General features: G+C 41.6%; 1 non-coding gene across 1 annotated transcript; it reads right to left on the reverse strand.

Moving 5' to 3' along the window:
- Nucleotides 1-14,737: 14,737 nt before the first annotated feature.
- trnal-uag (transfer RNA leucine (anticodon UAG)) lies at nucleotides 14,738-14,820 on the reverse strand. Its single transcript has one exon. It is a non-coding gene; the product is annotated as a tRNA-Leu (tRNA).
- Between the last annotated feature and the right edge of the window lie 8,735 nt (nucleotides 14,821-23,555).

Below are 23,555 nucleotides of genomic sequence, written 5' to 3' on the forward strand. Positions count from 1 at the left end.
GTCGTGTAGTGTGAGACCAGGAGCCGCAGACTGTTCCAGCATTCCTGCTAATTCGTTGATATAGATATTAAACTGTGTTGCGCTCAGGCTGCAGGCCTGCAAGCCTGGGCTCAGGCTGCAGCCCTGTCTCACCCCACGGCCCCACAGCCAGTGGTGGTGATGTAATTAATAAATCTTTAATAACCAGCAAAATCCAGGAAACACTCAATGTCCTCTTTGAACTTTGGAAGGGAAACACAGAAAGCCTTAAAACCCGTTAAGTTCCCTAAAGCTTTCTCAGTCAGGTATATTGTAAATGTTGTGAATGTCTGTAGATTGTATCTTATTTTTAGTTTTTGTTTTGTTTCACGTTAATTTTATATGGGAGAGTGTCATAGAGACGACTCCCTTAACCCCCATCTTGATTTAAATACTTTTATTCTTTCACAATCTGGCAAAGCCAGACAGAATTCACATTCGCTGCAGCCAAATGGCCTTGCAGATCAGAAAATCAAGGAACAAAACAATTATTGCGCCTGGCTCCTCAATGGGATAGCTTTAACGTGTTAATGCGTTGGTTTAACAGTCCGGGTGTGGCAAGCTTCTAATGTCTCCCGACTTCGGCAAAAGGAACCTGTCTATTCTAGCCATACATGAGAATATAGCATAAATACACCAAGGGATTGGGTGAGTTCCCATCACAAAAAAAAAAAACTGCGAGCCTGCACTACTGTGACCATAGTACAGTATGGAGACCAAGACCTTTTACGAGAAGAGACGAGGTGCTTCTGCCGCCCCAGCTTGCGAAGAGCGAAGGGTAAGCAAATACAGCAGGTTTCATCTGAAATACGCGATTTTAGCGTATATTACAAGGTATTATTGCCGTTTTGAATTATACAGATGCAGCCATTCAAAACGAGCAGGCGATACCGTATTATTTTGCGGTGTGCTTGACACAGCCTACCACGAGTTACCGTAAATTCTCGTATAGTACCTCATATAAACCACGTGGTACCTCAAGTAAAATAATAGTATCCGGAATTTCTGCAAGGTGGAGCTAATAAAGCTCAACCTCTCATGTTTGAGGTGTCGCCATCAACGTCTTTAATGAAGATATTACTAATAGTATTAATAATGAATGACCTTGGACAAGCTGTAAACTCAAAGTATTGCCCTGGTCCACGTTCTTTTTTTCATTGACCGTCTTTGTAAAAGTAACACCGCAGCATTTCGCAATCACGCATTTGTTTCCAATCATGCAAAGTACAGTAATTTTTGAAAATCTCCGATTCACCATGCCTTTCACATGCTCATAAAAGAGATTGATTTAGGAACATAAACATATTACTGTGTAAAAATGGTACTGTATACAGTATGTATATGTATATTTAATGTCTTTACTGTGCCTGTTAAAGTATTGAATATTTATATGGAATTTTACCACTAAAGGGAAATCTTAGCAGCTGAGCATAAAAAGAATAGGAGCATACTGTAACGTGTGTGAAGGCCAAAAACGATATTAATTTTGGAACATTAACATACAGTATATGGCTGGTCTTGGTACTTTAAAGAAAAAAAACACAGTACAATGGAACAGTATTCCATTTCTCCCTAAACATTTTAAGCATCAAAGTCTTTAACTAACGTGATACCAGAGTCAACAAGCATACTTTTAGAATTTGATTAAAAGGGAATATAATATGGAATCGCGTATCTAAAGAAATTAATAACGATATAATTATATTCATGTACCGCAACACAAGAATAGTACATGCTGTACAATGTCTGTTGACACTGTTTCTGTAGGGCTTTTTCAACACTCTTCATATGACCTTGCCAGTGGTGCTGTGGGTTAGGTTCCCAACTTATACGTCACATGTTGGGTGTTTGAATCCACCTGGACCCATTACTTTTCTTTGAAAAAATAAAACTTTTCCCTGGGTCAGAGATTAAATAAAACTTCACTCGCACCAAACAAATGTATATTTCTAAATATCACAACATGATCGAATTTAAGTCATTTTAATAACAATTAATAGTCACCTATGCGTTTCAATATAAAAATTAATATTGATTTAAATCGTGTTTTAATTTAAATCGCAAAAGCGTGTTTAAATATATGTGTTTTTTGACTCACAATCAGAAAAATGCAACATAAATTGATATCTTTGTCTTCTAAGTATCTTAATAAACTTTCAGCATAGCTTTCTCCCCGTTTAGATTTATTTTGGGATCAAACGTGGAAAGATTAGATGTAATCGTTTTTATTTTTTAAATACATTTTAGAAAAGTGTAATCTAAACTAAAAAGCTGTACACCACCTGCTATAAAGATACATATTGTAATACTTTCGGGTTCGGATAGGACGGACACAAGAACTCAGACTTGCGGAGTTAAAGCAAGTTAAAGCCTTTATTTTTCTTCTCTGTCACCACCTGCCAGCCCGGCTCTCCCGCAAGGAACTATTTACAAGGAAAACGGATACCTCCCCAGACTGTACGCCCGCTTCACTGTGGGACAGCCGCACTGGTCAGCGGCCTTCCTAAACCCCGCCCTGACCACTTTCACTCCCCCTGCCCCTCCCCACGCACCCCAGCCGGGCGCCCTTCGGCCTCTGCCCGGGGCGAATGCTCTGCAATATGTTTTAGATATTTTGATATTTAGACCCGGCGCGGCACCGAGAGAGTGTCTGCATTTATAACTTAGTTTTTACAATTAGTCAAGCTATATGAAGCATCTCTTTTTACTTTTAAGTCCCTTAATTATCATTAAGCACAGCTTTCTCACCACTTAGACTACTTTTTGATACCATCCTTAGACAAAGCAGAAACTTATTGTACTTTCTAATGACATACAAGTGGAAAGATTACAGATTTTTTTTGTCTTTAATTTTGTTACATTATACATTTTAGAAACGTTTCATCTATACAAACACCACAAAACTATTTTCGATTGTATTTCTGAATGTTATGTTACACTTACAGTAGTTCACTGTTTTAAATACATCTAATTAAGAAAGTTAGGTGTTAGCATAAACTATTAGTAATCAATATTATTTAATTTAGCACTGTAATAAGTTGTTGCACTTTCCCCCGCATCTTGTAAAAATATATTTTCATTGTTCAAATATACATTTAATCTGACTATCATATAATAAGTTAAATACAAAACCAAAGAAAAAACAGGGTAAAATATAATTCAAAATATTTTGCTAACAATGTTAACTGTTTATAAATAATAAAATGTATTAACTAAGGAGTAGGATGGCACAGTTGTTAGTATGCTTTTTGTTTTGTTTCTTTTTCATAAATACAACAGTAGTACCTGATGTCTCAGTGGCTTTCAAAATTAAATTATGCATGCAAACCTGTGAACTGGCCTCTGATACTGGCCATGTAATACCATGCATTGTGGAATAATAGTTTATTTTAAAGGATAGAGAAAGCACAGAAAACAGGCAGTTAGATTGATCAGATTAGTATGAAAAGCCATTTAGCAAAGAGGGAATGAGAAGAGTGACAAACTAGTATACTTTAGATCTTTTTTTCTGAACCAGGGGAAATCTGATCATGTTTCTCTATAACAATAATAAAAAACTTTATTTTATATATCACCTTTAAAAGTGGCATCTCAAAGCAATACAGTAGATGTAAAAACAGTTAAAAGGACCACAGATTACAAAGTAAATACCCAACACTGATTGTACCCATCTGTCATGCTAATAAAGCACCTTGAATTGAATTGAATTGAATTGAGAGGGGGGGGGGGGGACAAGCGAGAGAGCACAGACAATAGATTAGCATACTGTAGAGGAAAACAGTATAGGCATCGTTGATATTAGGACTTTTGAAACCAAATTTCCCAAATTTAATATGTGCTTTTCTATATTTATTGTCAATTGGTTGTCCATAATATTGCTATTCTAAGCAAGAAGGAGCACTTCACCCCGCCTGCTGTGGGAAGAGTTGGCTTATTCCTTCCCTGCCTCACCGAGGGCAGATCCTGCCAGGCCCTCATCGACACCGGTTCAACCATCACCCTGCTGCGGCCTGGTGTCCTGCCAGGCACCGAGGCAGCCGGACCCCCAGGGCGCTCACCGCGCACTTTGGAGCTGCGAGGGTGAAACACCCCTTCTACCTTGCCCCAGTCCGTGAGGACTGTATCCTGGGGTTGGACTGGTGGGTGGTTGCCTTGACTTGGGCGTGAGGGACGGGGTGCTGCGCTGGGGGTGGCAGGTGCCCTCCAGCGGCGAGGTCAGGTGGCAGTTTGTGGTGGGGCAGTTCTCCAAGCGGTGCACGGCCAGCCGGAGGCCGCCAAGCAGTGACCTCGCCGCTGGAGGGCACCTGCCACCCCCGGCGCAGCACCCCGTCCCTCATCTCCAAGGCCATCCACAGTGCTCAGAGTGCCTTACAGACTTCGGGTAGGGGCAAGCTTATCTCACCGTACTGGGAGTCAGTTCTGGCACGCTCGCCCCGACACCCGCGGCTCTGACAAGCCAAAGAGACGCCTGCCGCTGCCACCTCCGCTTCCCGCTCCGGTCAACCCACACACTCTGGACACCTCCCGCCCCGCCCACCGTAAGACTGATTCATTCCCCCTGCCCCACCAACTCTCGCCGGCCCAAGCCAAGGCAACCACCCACCTGCTGCAACCAGTCCAACCCCAGGATACAGTCCTCATGGACTGGGGCAAGGTACTGTAGAAGCGGTGTTTCACCCTCGCAGCCCCAAAGTGCACGGTGAGTGCCCTGGGGGTCCGGCTGCCTTGGTACCCGGCAGGACACCAGGCCTGGCAGGGTGATGGTCGAACTGGTGTCGACGAGGGCTTGGCAGGGTCTGCCCTCGATGAGGCAGGGAAGAAATAAACCTTCCCACGGCAGCAGGCGGGGTGAAGCGCTCTTTCTGGCTTTCCAGAGTGGGGATAGCGTCGCTCAAGGGTGGCCTTCCCCCCTTTAGGCCGCCCCGCTCCTGTTTCCCGATGGCCTCTGGTGTCCCCGGGGCTCCAGCGCCCGGCACTCCCGTGCGATGTGCCCCCTCTCCCCACAGCGGTGGCAGATGACCAGCCGTCGTCGCTCCCCCAGCATTGCCGCGGTGGCCGTCTCCTCCTCCCCATCTGATTCCCCGTGCACCCCTCCGTTGGTGCCCACCGGTCTCCTCGAATATGGCATCAGCCTGCTCAGCCAGAGCCAGGGCCTGCTCCAAGGGGACCGGAGAGGCCAGCATCAAGTGGCGCTACACCTCAGTCGGCGCCAGGGCCCAGAGTAACGCCTGGAGTGCTATCTCCCGGTGGGCCTCCTCCGGGAGAGTAGGGTAACCCTGGCGGGCTAAGTAGGCCACGTCTGCGGCTGTTACCTTCACTGTTACCTGAATTCCCCCTGCCTGTCTGGCTTCTTTTAATCCTTCTGTGCCCGGATTGCAGCGGGTAAGATGTTTTTCCAAGAAAAAAAGAGAAATTAAAAAAAAGAGAAATTTCACCAGAGCCTCTTCTCGAGTCTAATTTTTAGTTTAGAAGGATTCAAGCAGGATTTTAGATGAAAGGCAGCGACCTTAATCAAGCCCAAATCATAATTGAACCCATTCAGAGCCTACATTACATTTTAGCGTTTAATTCTGAGCAGAAGACCCTCACACCTGAAGAAGGCTTGCGTTTTACCGTCTTACCGCTTTCTTTTTTACTGTCCTGGTGGTAGATTTCGAAGATCGTTTCGCCCGTGCTGTGTTTTCCTGAAGAACAGGCTACGAAGAAATATTTATAACTGAATGTAAAATTCAAAACGGCACTAATACCTTGTAATATGCTCTATAATCGCGTATTTCAGATGAAGCCTGCTGTATTTGCTTACCCTTCGCTCTTTGGAAGCTGGGGCGGCAGAAGCACCTCGTCTCTTCCACCTCGTCCAAAGGTCTTGGTCTCCATACTGTACTGTGGTGGCTGTAGTGCAGGCTCGCAGATTTTTTTTTGGGATGGGAACTCACCCAATCCCTTGGTGTATTTATGCTATATTCTCATGTACGGCTAGAATGTGTTCATTGTCTTCCAATGAAAGGCAGGTTCCTTTTGCCGAAGTCGGGAGACATTAGAGGCTTGCCACACCCGGACTGTTAAACCAACGCATTAGGACGTCAAAGCCCATTGAGGAGCCGGGCGCTTGTTTTGTTTTGTTCCTTGATTTTCTGATCTGCATTAATTACAGAAATCAAGTTCCTGCTCTATGCAGACGACCTGGTCCTGCTGTCGCCCACAGAACAGAGGCTGCGGCAGAACCTGGCACTGCTGGGGCAGCACTGTCAGACCTGGGCGCTGACAGTCAATTTGGAAAAGACCAGAGTTATGGTTTTCCAGAAAAAAAGCCAGACCTCAGGGAAACAGGTAAAAATTCACACTTAACAACAACACATTAACACCTAACAACGGGTGCAGGGCCGAATTAGGCCAGTACCCACTATTGTTAAACAGAAAAGTATATTCAAGTATTGGCTTTAATATTAGCCGTACAGAACATTAAAGTGCCCCTTTCCATTCAGCGGGTGTCTGAGCCGCTGTGTCCTGTCTTCTGACAGTCACTGTTGTGAATGTCTGTAGAGTGTATCTTATTTTTAGTAGTATATTTTTATATTATATTCCCTATTAATCAAACTTTAAGAGTATGTATCGGCTTGTCCCCCCCTCCCGCCCCTCTCTGTGTACAGTAGAGCCTCCTGTCCTGGATGGTGGAGCCCATACAGCTGTGTCTGGAGAGAATCCAGCCAGTACAGGAGGCTCTACTGTACACAGAGAGGGGTGGGAGGGGGGAACAAGCTGCACAGCCGTGTGGTTGAAGCTGATACCCTGGATTCTCTCCAGACACAGCTGTATGGGCTCCACCATCCAGAACAGGAGGCTCTTCGGTACACAGAGAGGGGCGGGGGGGGGGAACAAGCTGTCCAGCCGTGTGGAATGCAGAACCCTTTACAGAACCCTAAACAGACAATACACACTAGCCGAATATTTGACCGAGATATCCAGACACAGCTGGATGAGCTCCACCAGCCAGGACAGTCAAATAAGATACACTGCACAGACATTCACAACAGCGACATATCATAAAACCTTTGCACATACTGTTAAATTATTACTTGTTTTTCAGGAAGTTAATAAAACACTTGAATCACTTATCCAGTCTCTCGAAATAAAATTATTTTTCAAGCAATGCAACTAACGTCGGGCAATGTGTTTTTTTTAATCCAACATTGACAGCCACATCTTAAATCTTGTCAGTCAGCTCTTTTTTCTCTATTTGAATTGTGACGAATCAAACAACTTGGGATAACAAGTGGTCTCAAAGTCACCGAGCTCACAGAGCTTCAACAACAGATGGCAACTTCCTTAGTCCTTCCTTAGTCTTCCTGAAATTGTCAGATTATGAGTGAATAAAAGCATTTTATTAAAAACACGTTTGCGTTTGTTTGGGAGCTATATTATGTATTTTCATATGTAAGATATAATGATGTGTTCCTGCTTACACATTGCACGACTTTAAAAGCTAGAAAAACAGGTTTCGATTCACATTATCTGGCAAGCCTTGTTTTGTCAAAGGACAGCACATACTTTGAAAAGACTGCAAATGTATTAGCAAGGGTTAATTGCACTATGGACCGCACAAAGAAATTTAAAATTGTCTTCTTTAGGTGTGAGGACAGGAGTGGATCGCAGCAGGCATAATCAGCAAATAACAAGAAAACAAAGAAAACAGGGCAGGTGAGACGAGTATCCAGAGAGCGAGTGATCAGAAAAAGGAAACAATTGTTAAGCCCGGGTTTTCGACACAATTTTTTTAACTTGCTAATGCATCAGACACATTTGCTGGCGTATTGTGTTTTAAATGAAATAGGAGTGTCTTTCCCTGGTATAAGCTCATTGGTATGGTGTAAGTTTTATCTGTACCATACTGTATACAGGTACAGACTTCAAGCTGCACCACTGTATCGCTTTGGGAAGGAGACGGACTATGGTCAAAATCACGAAAGTCTGATAAAGACAGTCTCACGTTTGTGGACAGTCTGTCCACAAACAAAACATTCCTGTTAGACAAGAGGAATGTAAAAAAAACAATTACTTTTTGTCAATGAAAACCGGTGTGTGTGTCTCTCTCTCTGCTGGATGTCTCTCTCTCTCTGCTGAATGAATAAAAGCATTTTATTAAAAACACGTTTGCGTTTGTCTGGGTATTTACTTTGTAATCTGTGGTCCTTTTAACTGTTTTTACATCTACTGTATTGCTTTGAGATGCCACTTTTAAAGGTGATATGTAAAATAAAGTTTTTTTTTATTATTGTTATAGAGAAACATGATCAGATTTTCCCTGGTTCAGAAAAAAAGATCTAAAGTATACTAGTTTGTCACTCTTCTCATTCCCTCTTTGCTAAATGGCTTTTCATACCAATCTGATCAATCTAACTGCCTGTTTTCTGTGCTTTCTCTATCCTTTAAAATAAACAATTATTCCACAATGCAGGGTATTCCATGGCCAGTATCAGAGGCCAGTTCACAGGTTTGCATGCATAATTTAATTTTGAAAGCCACTGAGACATCAGGTACTACTGTTGTATTTATGAAAAAGAAACAAAACAAAAAGCATACTAATAACTGTGCCATCCTACTCCTTAGTTAATACAATTGATTATTTATAAACAGTTAACATTGTTAGCAAAATATTTTGAATTATATTTTATATATATTTAACTAATTAACTATATTTAACTATATTTATATTTAAATATTTAACTATATGTATTTAACTTATTATATAATAGTCAGATTTAATGTATATTTGAACAATGAAAATATATTTTTACAAGATGCGGGGGAAAGTGCAACAACTTATTACAGTGCTAAATTCAATATTATTGATTACTAATAGTTTATGCTAACACCTAACTTTCTTAATTAGATGTATTTAAAACAGTGAACTACTGTAAGTGTAATATAACATTCAGAAATACAATCGAAAATAGTTTTGTGGTGTTTGTATAGATGAAAAGTTTCTAAAATGTATAATGTAACAAAATTAATGACGATAAAAATCTGCGGAATTCACAGACGCCAGTGGAACGAACAAGTCTCCCAGATATCCAACTGTTGCCCATCACTCAAGAGAAGGAGGGGGGGTTGTACTTGCAGTGAATCGGTATAGATGGGAAAGCCAGAGCCAACCGCTACGCCACCCTCGTGTTTGGGGTGATCATTCTCAGTGCATAACAAGGAAGATTAATAAACATAAACATAATCTCATGGTTAAATAGTTAAGTCTAGTTATGTGTGAGTCTAGTCTCACAGAGCTTCAACAACAGATGACAACTTGTGAGTTCGATTAAGAATGAATAAAAGCATTTCATTAATAACGCGTTTGCGTTTGTCTGGATGCTGACAAAGTAAAAAACAATTACTTTTTGACAATGAAGAACTGTGTGTGTGTGTCTCTCTCTCTGCTGGCGTTTGTAATCGTTTTTATTTTTAAATACATTTTAGCAAAGTAATGTACCATAAAAGTATTGTGAGACATATTTGGGTTAACATGTTCAGTGTTCAGTGTGTGGTAATTTGTTTGGTGCGAGTGAAGTTTTATTTAATCTCTGACACAGGGAAAAGTTTTATTTTTTCAAAGAAATTTTTGTTAAAAATAAAGTCATGGCTCCAGCTGGACTTGAACACCCAACACGTGATATACAAGTCAGGAACCTAACACAGCGCCACTGGCAAGGTCACATGAGGACTGTTGAAAAAGCCCTACAGAAACAGTATCAACAGACATTGTACAGCGTGTACTATTCTTGTGTTGTGGTACATTAATATAATTAAATCGTTATTAATTTCTTTAGATACGCTATTCCATATTATATTCCCTTTTAATCAAATTATAAAAGTATGCTTGTTGACTCCGGTATCACGTTAGTTAAAGACTTCGATGCTTAAAATGTTTAGGGAGAAATGGAATACTGGTGTGTATTTTTTCTTTAAAGTACTGAGACCAGCCATATACTGTATGTTTATTTTCCAAAAATTAATATCGTTTATGGCCTTCACACGCGTTACAGTATGCTCCTATTCTTTTTATGCTCAGCTACTAAGATTTCCCTTCAGTGGTAAAATTCCATATAAATATTCGATACTAAAACGGGCACAGTAAAGACATTTAAATCTTTCTACGACCGACCAACGCACCACGAGTGCCCCTGTCGGTCAACCAATCACGTACCACGGTATTTTGCGTCACAATGCGCGAGGCCGTAGCCAATTACCCGCGGTACGTGTCTGTGCCGCGTACTTTGAATGGCTACATCTGTGCATTCAATTATAAGTATTTCTTCGCAGCCTGTTCTTCAGGAAAACACAGCACGGGCGAAACGATCTTCAAAATCTACCACCAGGACGGTAAAAAAGAAAGCGGTAAGACGGATGAAAAGAAAAGTTTATTTAAAGTCTGTTCCTCAACTGATGAATACTACTGTGTGACTTTATTTCTTACATGAATTATGTTATTTTGCCACAGGCTGTGGGTCTTTGCTCTCGGCCACTGGCCAGGGTGCCAACCTGTAGAAGCAGCACCTGTATGGAGACTTTTCGGCAGCAGCGGGAGCAGTACAACGCATTACTGGGGAGGATTGGGAGGTTAGAGACACTCCTGAAGATGCAGAAGAAGGAGACAGTATGTTCCGGCAGTCAAACGGTAGAGCAGCTGTCTCCCGATAAGTGCCTCTCCCCGCCGCTCAGGTTGCAATGCCTGGCGGAAGCTCTGGCCCCCACAGAGCACACACCGCCTCAGGACACTCAATCCTAGCCTCTCTGCTCACCATCGCGCAGGAATTGGCTGATGCTGTCCCTGCCGTATATCTCCCCTCAGGAAGCATCGTTTACAGAGTGGAATTCACAGACGCCAGTGGGACGAACAATTCTCCCAGATATCCAACTGTTGCCCATCACTCAAGAGAAAGAGGGGGGGTTGTACTTGCAGTGCATCGGTATAGATGGGAAAGCGAGAGCCGACCGCTACGTCGCCCTCGTGTTTCGAAATCTTGTGACTTTTGAAATTTACTGGGGGTGGACCACATCTGTAAATTTCGATGGGTCCAGAGGCAAAAGTGCCTTGTCTTGCAATCTCCGAGAAACTATTAGTAGCATGGTGAATCAGAGATTCTCAACACTTACTTTGTGCGACTGGAAAAGAATTAGTGATCGGATCAACAAAATGCTTCGAAGAAGGAGGCGCTCTTTTCCTCTAGACTAACAGTCTGTCCAGAACCAAAACATTCCTGTTAATAAAGAGGAATGTAAAAAAAATTGGTATATGTGACAGAGTGCTTGTTATTTTTTCTTTCTTTCTGAATGTGAAATACTCCAATACTTCCCCCTACCCTTCTGGTATGTTTGAGAGAGTGTATGTGATACGAATGAAGTGTGAATGATACTTACCCTTTTGTTGTTTCCCAAAAATCACTGCAGTGTTTTCCCCATTTGGAGTATTGTATTGTATTGTATTGTTTTGTGTTGATCAAGATGGCCACCAGTCACCTTTCCTGTTTGTAGTATCACACAAATGATCTTAAAGGGAAAGGTTACTGGTGAGCCATCTATAAATAACTGATGTAAGGTTAGTTGTTTTGTTTAAGTGAATATATATCAGTTGCATGACTCTGTTAAAATTTATAAGTAATTTTGGGATGGTTAAATACTTTATTTTGATCAATCTGCCCATCTCTGTTAACAAAAATGTGAGCGAGTCCCTTTAAGAGGATGGTCCTTAGAAGAGGAGGGGCTATAAAAGGGACTGGGAGAGCTCAGTATGGGGGAGGGTGCCTTGGAGGAAAGGTGTGGAGAGTATTCCTGTGAGGTTTTTTTTTTTTGTTATCCTTATTTTTTGGCAATAAATCCAGTTTTGTTTGCATTTGAAGGCTGCTGTGTGGAAGTTTCTTTTCTTTTGAGCCAAACCTGGTCACTTGGCTGGTGACAGTACAAAAGTAAAAAAACAATTACTTTTTGACAATGAAAACCGGTGTGTGTGTGTCTCTCTCTCTCTGTTGGCGCACGGGCGTGGTTGAGTGCTGTGCCAGCCATACAGACCATTAAAGTGTCCCTTTTCATTCAACGGGTGTCTGAGTTGCTGTGTTCCAATGTCACTGAGTTAAACCCAACGTAAAACAAGAACTGATCAATGCGATCTACAAATTCTGGGAGGAAGAACTGACCAAACAAAATTGCAACAATTTTATTAACAGGCTGTTTCGTGTTCTTCCTAGGATTGTTGAGAGGGGAGGGGCGGGGAGGGGGGGGGGACATTCGGGAATATGAGTCTGATTAAGAATGAATAAAAGCATTTTATTAAAAACACGTTTGCATTTGTCTGGGTGCTGACAAAGTAAAAAACAATTACTTTTTGACAATGAAAAACTGTGTGTGTGTCTCTCTCTCTCCACTGACGTTTGTAATCGTTTTTATTTTTAAATACATTTTAGCAAAGTCATGTACCATAAAAGTATGATAAACCATTAATACTTTAGCTGGAGTTTAAATAAAGTCGATGTTTTCTCTTTTTGGCTAGACTTGACTATTAAGCCATGAGATAAACAATAGTTTGTCATTAAACAACGTTATGTTTATTAATCTTCCTTGTTATGCACAGTGAGAATGATAATGTAATGAGAATTAATTTAATCACAGAGTGCTCATCATTTGTGCTAGGAAGAAAACAGATAGGTGTTCTGAAAGGTCACATATAAAGAAGACCCAAAAACTCAGATTTCCGGAGTTAAAAGCTGCCTTTATTTTCTTCTCCGTCACCACCTGCCAGCGAGCTCTCCCGCGACCCGACCAGAGAGAGACACACGACGAGCCCTGCAAATAAAGCACCTTGAATTTAATTGAATTGAGAGAGAGAGGGGGGGGAGGGCAAGCGAGGGAGAGAGAGAGAGGGCGAGCGAGCAAACAAGCGAGAGAGAGAGAAACACCCAGGGGTGCAGAACCAGGGAACTATTTACATATTAAAACTATTTCCCAAATTGAATATGTGCTTTTCTATATTTATTGTCAATTAATTGTCCATAACATTGCTATTCTATTTTTTCAAAGAAATGTTTGTTAAAAGGAAAGTCACAGCACCACTGGATTTGAACACACAACTGCTGGTTTAGTAGGGGGGGGCACCTAGAACACAGGACCACCCACAAGGTCACATGAGGAGAGGTGAAACAGCCTTACACAAATAGTATCAACAGACATTGTACAGCGTGTACTATTCTTGTGTTGCGGTACATGAATATAATTATATCGTTATTAATTTCTTTAGATACGCGATTCCATATTATATTCCCTATTAATCAAATTCTAAAAATATGCTTGTTGTCTCCGGTATCGAGCGTATTCGCAGAAAAGGTTAAAACTACCACTTTTTATACACGTTATTCCACATGTTAGTTAAAGACTTCGATGCTTAAAATGTTTAGGGAGAAATGGAATACTGGTGTGTATTTTTTCTTTAAAGTACCGAGACCAGCCATATACTGTATGTTTATGTTCCAAAATTAATATCGTTTATGGCCTTCACACGCTTTACAGTATGCTCCTATTCTTTTTATGCTCAGCTACTAAGATTTCCCTTCAGTGGTCAAATTTCATATAAATATTCAATACTTAAACAGGCACAGTAAAGACATTAAATATACCTATACATACTGTATACAGTACAGTTTGCATACAGTAATATGTTTATGTTCCTAAATCAATATCTTTTATGAGCATGTGAAAGGCATGGTGAATCGGAGATTCTCAAAAATTACTGTACTTTGCATGATTGGAAACAAATGCGTGATTGTGAAATGCTGTGGTGTTACTTTTACAAAGACGGTCAACAAAAAAAAGAATGTGGACCAGGGCAATACTTTGAGTTTACAGTTTGTCCAAGGTCATTCATTATTAATACTATTAGTAATATCTTCAGTTAAGACTTTGATGGAGACAGCTCAAACATGAGAGGTTGTGCTTTATTAGCTCCACCTTGCGGAAATTCTGGATACTATTATTTAACTTGCGGTACCACGTGGTATCATGCGGCACTATGCGAGAATTTACGGTATTAATACAGTAACTTGCGGTACACTGCGTCAAGCGCACCACAAAATAATGCGGTATCGCCCGCTTGTTTTGAATGGCTGCATCTGTATTATTCTGCATCCACGAACGACATTTCGCACCTGGAAGCAGATAATGACTCTCTATGTGTTCGCATGTCTTGTGGCCTACTCTTAGCCTTTGAAAACTCAATTAATAAAGCTGAAAGAACCGACTCCATAGGTCTACCTAGTGGACGAGGACGAGCAGCGGCGATAGCAGAGAAGGAGTGAGGATGGTGCAGATGGAAACTCATTTTTACGCGCTCCTCTGGAAGGAATGTAAATAAAAGCCTAAACCCGAAAACAGTAGTGGCCGTAAGAGGAAATACCTCCTAGTGGCACACTAGTGCTCCTCGTTAGTATAGTGGTGATTATCCCTGCCTGTCTTGTGAGAGACCAGGGTTTGATTCCCCGACGTGGAAACAATGTAGCTTTTGTCCAATCAGATTCCAATGTGTGGGATCTTACGTAATTTCCCTTCTCCGTCATTTTCTGAGCCCTATTCCAAAGGGGCATTCTGTCCACTCCACAATGCTTTTCGAAAACCTTCCTGTGTGTTTGATTAGTGTTGATTTGTTTCGAAAAAGCTCGAAGAAAGGAAGACTGATCTAGCTCTATATCAGGAGTGGGATTTCAACCCACACCTCCAGGGAAGACTGCAACCTAAAAGCAGCGCCTTACACCACTCGGCCATCCTGACATGTGCCGCCGGCCCCAACCGGTCCGATGAGCCACCGCGATCCTACTGCGTTCCTCGATCATTGCACTGTTATTAAATTTACATGGAGTGACAGTAGTACTGAAATCTTTGAAAAATCTGTCGGCTTTCATGACCCGTTTACTTTGTGGAGTGAATGTTGCACACTTGCGAGAAAACGTTTGTGAACCCTTTGGAATTATCTGGATTTCTACATGAATGACTCCTAAAATGTGATCTGATCTTCATCAGAGGCATAATAATCAATAAAGACAGTCTTATTTAACAAACAACACACACGACATTTTACATTGTCAATTCAATTCAATTCAATGTATTTCTATATAGCGCCTTTCACAACAAGGTTGTCCCAAGGCACTTAACAGTGCAAGTTGTTAAGAGCCTTGTGTCTAATATGACGCCTAGGTTACGTGCTGTGTCTTTGAGGCAAATTTTTAAATCCTCTGAGTTAAGTGCTGAAGTTATAGTAGTCCTATCAGTATTGTTGCCTCCAATCAACAGATCCTCAGTTTTATCAGAACTGAGTAACAAAAAGTTTTCACACATCCAAGTCTTTCCTTCATTAATGCATTTAACTAAAGTGATAATAGAAGAGTTGTTGTTTGGTGTAAACGAAATGTATATTTGAGTGTCATCGGCATATGAATGAAAGTTCATATTATGTTTTCGTATTATCCTACCTAGCAGCAGCATGTAGAGAGAGAGCAATATTGGTCCCGGCACTGATCCCTCTGGTACCCCAAACTGAACTGGTGACGTTGATGAAGCAGTATAATTATTAGATATTTGAACATAATGAAAACGATTAGTTAAATATGAAGTAAACCACTTAAGGACAGTTCCAGATAAGCCAACCTCAAACTCAAGCCTGTGTAACAAAACAGAGTGGTCAACCGTGTCAAAGGCAGCACTAAGATCTAGAAGCACAAGCACTGTTGCATTCCCCGCATCAGTAGCTAACAGAATATCATTTACGACTCTTGTTAATACAGTTTCAGTGCTGTGGCCTGGGCAGAAACCAGACTGAAATTTCTCAAGTATATTATTTGAATCCAGATACGATTGAAGTTGGGTCACAACTATTCTCTCAAGACTTTTAGATTGAAATGGGACGTTTGAGACAGGCCTGTAGTTGTTAAGAACTTGTGGATCCAAATTTGACTTCTTAAGGAGCGGTCTAACAACCGCTACCTTAAATCGATCAGGTACAATGCCTGACACAAGGGATGCGTTCATCATACTAATTATAGGTCCTGCCAGTCCTTCGAGGGAATCGTTGACTAGCTGAGTGGGGATGGGATCTAGCAAAAAGGTGGTTGACTTTGTCTTAATAATTAATTTCTGGAGTTCTTGTTCATCGTCTTTATCTTTATTGAACAAGTACAGTATCTTTATTGAACAGATGGTTTAAACAATCAAGGTCATTGATGGAAAAATATGTGAACCCCTCGGATAATGACATCTTGAAAGGAGGGTAATTGGAGTCGGTTATTCCAATCGATGAGTCAGCTGATGAGTCAATTCAGGTGTGGGTTTGACCTGCCCTGCCGCAATAAAAATCACACAATCCTGGATAGCTGCTCTTCACATCAGAATTCTGTTGACGTACAATATGGCCCGATCAAAAGAGATTTCAGAGGACCCCGGAAGAAGAGTTGTTGAAGCTCATAAGACTGGAAAGGGTTACGAAAGGTTTTCTAAAGACTTGGGCCTCCATCAGTCCACAGTCAGGTAGATGTCAGCACCGTTGCTACTCTCCCTAGGGGTGGGTGTCCTACAAAGATCAGTGCAAGGACACGCTGTACAGTCCTCAAACAGATGACAGAGAACCCCATGACAGCTAAGGATCTGCAGGCATCTCTTGCACGTGGTAACGTCTGTGTTCATGAGTCCACCATAAGAAAAAATCTGAACAGGAGTGGTGATCATGGGAGGTCACCACGGAGGAAACCACTGCTCCCTTCAAAAAATAAAACACCACTGCCCCTCTCAAGTTTGCTAAAGACCACATGGATGTTCCACAGCAACTCCTGGAACAATGTTCTGTGGACAGATGTGACAAAAGTTGAACTTGTTGGTAAATGTGCACAGCGTTATGTTTGGAGATAACAAAACACTGCATACCAACTCCAAAACCTCATCCCAACTGTGAAGCATGACGGAGGCTGTATGGCTTGCAATCATCAAGGGACCGATGAATTCCAAGTTGTATCAGGAAATTCTACAGCAGAATGTCAGGGTGTCTGTCTGTGATCTAAAACTCGAAAGACGCTGGGTCATGCAACATGACAAAAACAAAGGAGTACATCAAAAACAGATTGACTGAAACAGAAGAAATTCTGTATTTTGGGATGGCCAAGTAAGAGTCCTGACCCCAATCCCATTGAAGTGCTGTGGTGTGATCTGAAGCAGGCCATTCAGCGCAAGACATCCCAAAAAGATACATGAACTGAAACAGTTTTGCATAGAGGAATAGGCCAAAATACCTCCTAACCGCTGCTCAGGTCTGATCAGCCGCTACAGAAAGTGTGTATTGAGGTTTTTGTCAATAAAGGAGGTTCCACTAGCTCCTTATTATAAGGGTTCACATACTTTTTCCATCAATGACCTTGATTGTTGAAACCATTTGTTCAGTAAAGAAACAGCAATGTAAAATGTTGGGCATGTATTGTTTGTTAAATCAGACTATCTTTCTTAATTATTATGACTTACATGTAGATAAAGATTAGATCACGTTAGGAGCCATTCATGCAGAAACCCACATCATTCCCGAGGGTTGTTTACAAAGGTTTTTCTCACAACTGTATGTGAGAAAAAGGTTGAGATACTCACTGAGGAAGGTGGGGTTGTAGCTTTGCAAATGGCAAAGACATTTGTACACTCATAATGGGACAGGAGCACTCTAGAGAGAACTCAAACCCACAATCCCTGGCTTAGAAGGCCAGTGCCTTATCCATTAGGCCACTGAAGCATGCTGGCTAAGGTCGATCACGCTGATGAAAAGACAGTTTATTTTTTTTCTTTGCTATTTTACAGCGATCTACGAAATTAGGGAAGCTAGGCAGCAGAAGGACCGGCATCCAATCACGGTGGTACACACACACACGCTCTCACTCATCTGAGCTACAGGGTAACCAAGATGATCTCAGATGCGCCGAGCTGCTACGGAGCATATTGAATTGATCGACGGTGAATTGTCTCTCAGACAGGCTTTTCACCTCTGAGCTCCCTGACTGACAGTGATCAGCTAGGTAGTGAAACAGTCAGCTGCTTCTAAGCCTTAAACAGCTGCATCTGAGCGCTTCCACAGAGAGATGATTTGAAAGCCGAACATCGCCCATTCGGGACACCTTACCATCACTAGTTTAAGAGACTCTTAAGGTCTTGCAGAGGTGCCTGTCTAATAGCATGCGCTTTGCAAGGTATAGGTGTTTAGGCTGAGGTGGAATGCCTGTTAATAAAGTCTTTTTCTAAAGGGGCCTCGCACTCTTTTCCAAGCGGAGGACCCCATCCCCACTGAGCGTCACGATGTAGTCATGTCCTAGGACATCACCTGTTAGTCTCCATTTGTCTGCCACCAACACTTCAGGTTATGGGGTCACAACCGCAACCCAGAACAGAGGAGCCATTGGCGTTCTCGCTGTACAGACTGCTCTGAAGGTGGGGCGCTTGAATCTCGCTGTTGGAGGCCGTCTGAAACTGACCCAAGCCTTTCCCTTGAATTAAATGTAAATAAGAAATTAACCCCAGATGCACATGGAATCAATCACGTGTTTCCTTTGAGCCATTTCAAAGACTGCTCAAGAGTTTACCTTGCACAGATGCGCAAAGATTAATGATGGGGGTGCACGCTTCAAGGCGCCTTACAACTGTAGGGACTGATTAGAGACAATTCGTTGCGTGTGTTCGTTTCCATATATGCCCCATGTTGCAGTGGTAGGATGAAGTCAAATACTGCTTGGACACGTAATGGCATTCTATTCAACTGTAGGACTTGAGGGTTTTTTGTGCTTTGTTCTGTTTTCGTTGACATCGCATTCGTAAGAGCGTAAAAAAAAGGCAATTCCAGCATCTAACACTAATAAAAGGCTATTCCAACTGCAGTACTGCGCACACAATTCTCCGTTATTATTACGTCCTTCATTTTGTCTAACAAAGTTCCCTTTTCCTGACCGGACGGGGAGACTTTATCATTCCAACTTGAAGCCACCATTAAGTCCTGCGAGGCACGTTTGTCAAAGTTTTTTTTGTTGTTGTTGTTAAACAGAAAGCGACTTTGAAAAAGGTTTCCGCCGCCGCCCAGCACTCTATGTTAGACTGTATCAAGAATGCAGTGGCGGCAGCTGTGGTATACTCTGCAGGTGTGGCTGAGTGGCTAGGGTGACAAGCTAGAAGGCTGTTGGGGTCTCCCCACAAAGCTTCAGGTCTTGCTGACTATGGTGTCGTCGTGTGCCTGCGCAACAAAGGAAAAGCACCTGTTTTGCTTTTCCTGCTACTTTTAAAACACTAAATCACTTGGACCTGCTACCTTAGGCATATATTATTCTGTGTCCACCAATGACATTTCGCACCTGGGAGCAGATAATGACTCTCTATGCGTTTGCATGTCTTGTGCCCTACTCCTAGCTTTTGAAAACCCAATTAATAAAGCTGAAAGAACCGACTCCATAGGTCTTCCAAGCGCACGAGGGCGAGCAGTGGCGATAGCAGAGGAGGAGTGAGAATGGCGCAGATGAAAACTCATTTTTACGCGCTCCTCTGGAAGGAATGCAAATAAAAGCCGAAACCCGAAAACAGTAGTGGCCGTAAGAGGAAATACCTCCGAGCGGCACGCCAGTGCTCCTTGTTAGTATAGTGATGAGTATTCCTGCCTGTCATGTGAGAGAACGGTGTTTGATTCCATGACGGGGAGACGACGTACCTTTTGTCCAATCAGATTCCAAAGTGTGGGATCTTACGTAATTTCCCTTCTCCGTCATTTTCTGAGCCCTATTCCAAAGGGGCATCCTGTCCACTCCTCAATGCTTTTCGAAAACATTCCTGTGTGTTTGATTAGTGTTGATTTGTTTCAAAAAAGCTCAGAAAAAGGAAGACCAACTAGCCCGTTGTCAGGAGTGGGATTTGCACCCACGTTTGACGGGGAGACTGCTACCTAAACACAGCACCTCAGACCACTCAGCCATCCTGACGTGTACCCCTAGCCCCAACCGGTCTGATAAACCACCGCGATCCCACTCTGTTCCTCGATCATCGCACTGTTATTAAAGTTACATGGAGTGACATCAGTACTGAAATCTTTGAAAAATCTGTCGGCTTTCATGACCCCTTTACTTTGTGGAGTGAATGTTGCACACTTGCGAGAAAACGTTTGTGAACCCTTTGGAATGATCTGGATTTCGACATGAATGGCTCCTAAAATGTGATCTGATCTTCATCTGAGGCATAATAATCAATAAAGACAGTCTTATTTAACAAACAACAGACACGACATTTTACACTATCAATTCAATTCAATTCAATGTATTTCTATATAGTGCCTTTCACAACAAGGATGTCCCAAGGCAGTGGCTATAAAAAGGGGGAGCACAGGGCGTAGTGTGGCTTAGTTGGTTAAAACACCTGTTTAGCAAATAGGAGCTCCTGGGTCCAAATCCCAGCAGTGGCTGTTTTTTTCTGTCTTCTCGAGCAGAACTGGTCATTATGGACAATCGCCTACGGCTAGCCTTAATTAAATGCAAGTATTCATTTCCTGTCTTAAGCGACTTGTTTTTCTTAAAATGGATGCAACTTGCAAAAGATGAAATACAAACCTTGCTAATCAGCACTCGTGGCTGGCAAACAAAGTCAGCAATGTTTTTTCATTAACCTTAGCCTTGCAAATGGAGAAGAGTTAAACGATTGAGTCCATGCAGCTTAATCGGTCCGCACATCGGGTTCTTAACTGAAAGGGTGGTAAATCGAGCTCACCCCAGTCCTTGATCTTTTAAAGAGGATAAAAAATTGAACCTAAAGGTAACATCTATCCTCGCTCCAGAGTAAATCACACGTTGAGAACATTTTTTTTCACTTTACCGTGAGTCGGGCTCGGCTGCAAAGAGGCGAGAGCAGAGCAATGAGGTCACGGGGACAGGGTAGTCACACGCTGGCGGTTTGAACACGCAGAAGATCACTGAGGAATGTAGGTGGACCCTCTGTGCACCATCGGTCCGCACTCTGGACTCTGAATCCTCAAATCCGAGTTTAGGTCTCGGTGGAACCCAAGCCGCAGTTCCTTCTTAAAACATAATCTGGTGAGCGTTTCTAGCTTTTATGATGACAGAGTCAAGTTCAGGTACTTTGTTTGATGGAGGAAGCTTATTTCGGACTCTGTGATCTGCTTGACCGGAAAGGTCTGCTGTACTACTACAAGAGAGAAGTAGAGTCTGGCAATTTTATGATGCTTTGGAAGAATTTTTTTTTCTTTGAAATCAAAATGAATAAGAATATCAGTGCAAAGGACAAACTCTTGGCTTGGTTTAAAGATATATGGTTTTAAAACAGACAAAATGTAGAAAACAGGTGTTTCTCACTTTTGGAAAAAAATGGACCGGGGGTAATATTGTGCTAGTAGCAGTGCTGAGCTCACTGTGTTACAGTCCAGGAGTGTAACACCAGAGCCAGTGGCGCAATGGATAATGCGTTTGACTATGGATTAGGAGATTGTAGGTTTGACTCCTGCCTGGCTCCTGTTGCTTTTAAACGCATCGGGCTACTCACTACGTAGCCTGTTCTACTTACTGTATTGTAATCGTATCCAGTAAGAGATTTCCTTCATGTAAATAAACTGCACCTGACAGCTTTAGAAAAACACCTGAGCTCAGTACGGTGCTGAGAGCTCAGCGTTGCTGTCGTTCTAATTAGCACGCACTGCATCAGCTATGAACCCGAACTTTTCAATTATTCCGATCAGTAAATCAACACGTACAGATGCAGCCATTCAAAACAAGCAGGCAATACCGCATTATTTTGTGGTGCTCTGGACGCAGCCTACCGCGAGTTACCGTAAAATCTCATATAGTACCTCATAATACCACGTGGTACCGCAAGTAAAATAATAGTATCAGGAATTTCCGCAAGGTGGAGATAATAAAGCTCAACCTCTCATGTTTGAGCTGTCGCCATTAAAGTCTTTAATGAAGATATTACTAATAGTATTAATAATGAATGACCTTGGACAAGCTGAAAACTCAAAGTATTGCCCTGGTCCACATTCTTTTTTTCATTGACCGTCTTTGTAAAAGTAACACCACAGCATTTCGCAATCACGCATTTGTTTCCAATCATGCAAAGTACAGTAATTTTTGAGAATCTCCGATTCACTATGCCTTTCACATGCTCATAAAAGAGATTGATTTAGGAACATAAACATATTACTGTATGCAAACTGTACTGTATACAGTATGTATATGTATATTTAATGTCTTTACTGTGCCCGTTTAAGTATTGAATATTTATATGGAATTTTACCACTGAAGGGAAATCTTAGTAGCTGAGCATAAAAAGAATAGGAGCATACTGTAACGCGTGTGAAGGCCATAAACAATATTAATTTTGGAACATAAACATACAGTATATGGCTGGTCTCGGTACTTTAAAGAAAAAATACACACCAGTATTCCATTTCTCCCTAAACATTTTAAGCATCGAAGTCTTTAACTAACGTGATACCGGAGGCAACAAGCATACTTTTAGAATTTGATTAAAAGGGAATATAATATGGAATCGCGTATCTAAAGAAATTAATTACGATATAATTAAATTCATGTACCGCAACACAAGAATAGTACACGCTGGATGATGTCTGTTGATAATGTTTCTGTAGGGCTTTTTCAATACTCATGTGACCTTGCTGGTGGCGCTGTGGGTTAGCTTCCTGACTCCCACATCAGAAGTTGGGTGTTCAAATCCAGCTGGAGCCATGACTTCCTTTTTTTTAACAAACATTTCTTTGAAAAAATAAAATAGGGTTAGTGTCAGGGTTACTGTCAAACTAAATCAACAATTGATTTAAGGACGATCTGTCAAAGTGCAATGAAATACAATATTGTTGTTGTTGTTATTGTTGTTTTTATCCTGTAAAGCGTTTTGAGAAGCCACCTTTAAAGGCGCTATATAAAAGCGCTGATTCTTATGGAATGTGTTTTCTTTATTCTTTTTTTTCAGCATGGAATAAACCTATTACTTGATTCTTATGGATGCCCGGTTCCGCCGGGGATTAAAAAAAAAAACCCATGGAATCGCATATCTAAGGAAAAAGCAGTATAACCTTATTCATGCACAAACAGTGGCATGTTACATTATTAATTTGGGTGTCTCCTCTTGCCAGAAAGCTCTAAATTGCATTTTGAGTGCGGTTGTTGACTTTTTTTAAATTACAACCCATAAATAAAGCTGATACTGTTTAGACTTTTAATTATTTAAAACTGTATTACAGCAGCACAATGCACAATGCAACGTAAATCGCTATCTTTGTCTTCTGCGTAATAATGCTCACCTCTCTGTCCAGCAAATTAACAATAGTAATAATAATGAACTTTATTGTATATGGCGCCTTTAAGGCGGCTCCTCAAAGCGCTTTACAGGATAAAAACAATAACAACAATACTGTTAGGCTGGGCAAACGATTTTTATTTTTTTTTAAAAAGAAATACAAAATGAGATATAATGATGTGTTCCGG

The sequence above is a fragment of the Atractosteus spatula genome, unplaced genomic scaffold, assembly GCF_055471065.1.
Source record: "Atractosteus spatula isolate fAtrSpa1 unplaced genomic scaffold, fAtrSpa1.hap1 Scaffold_9, whole genome shotgun sequence".
Classification (NCBI taxonomy): domain Eukaryota; kingdom Metazoa; phylum Chordata; class Actinopteri; order Semionotiformes; family Lepisosteidae; genus Atractosteus; species Atractosteus spatula.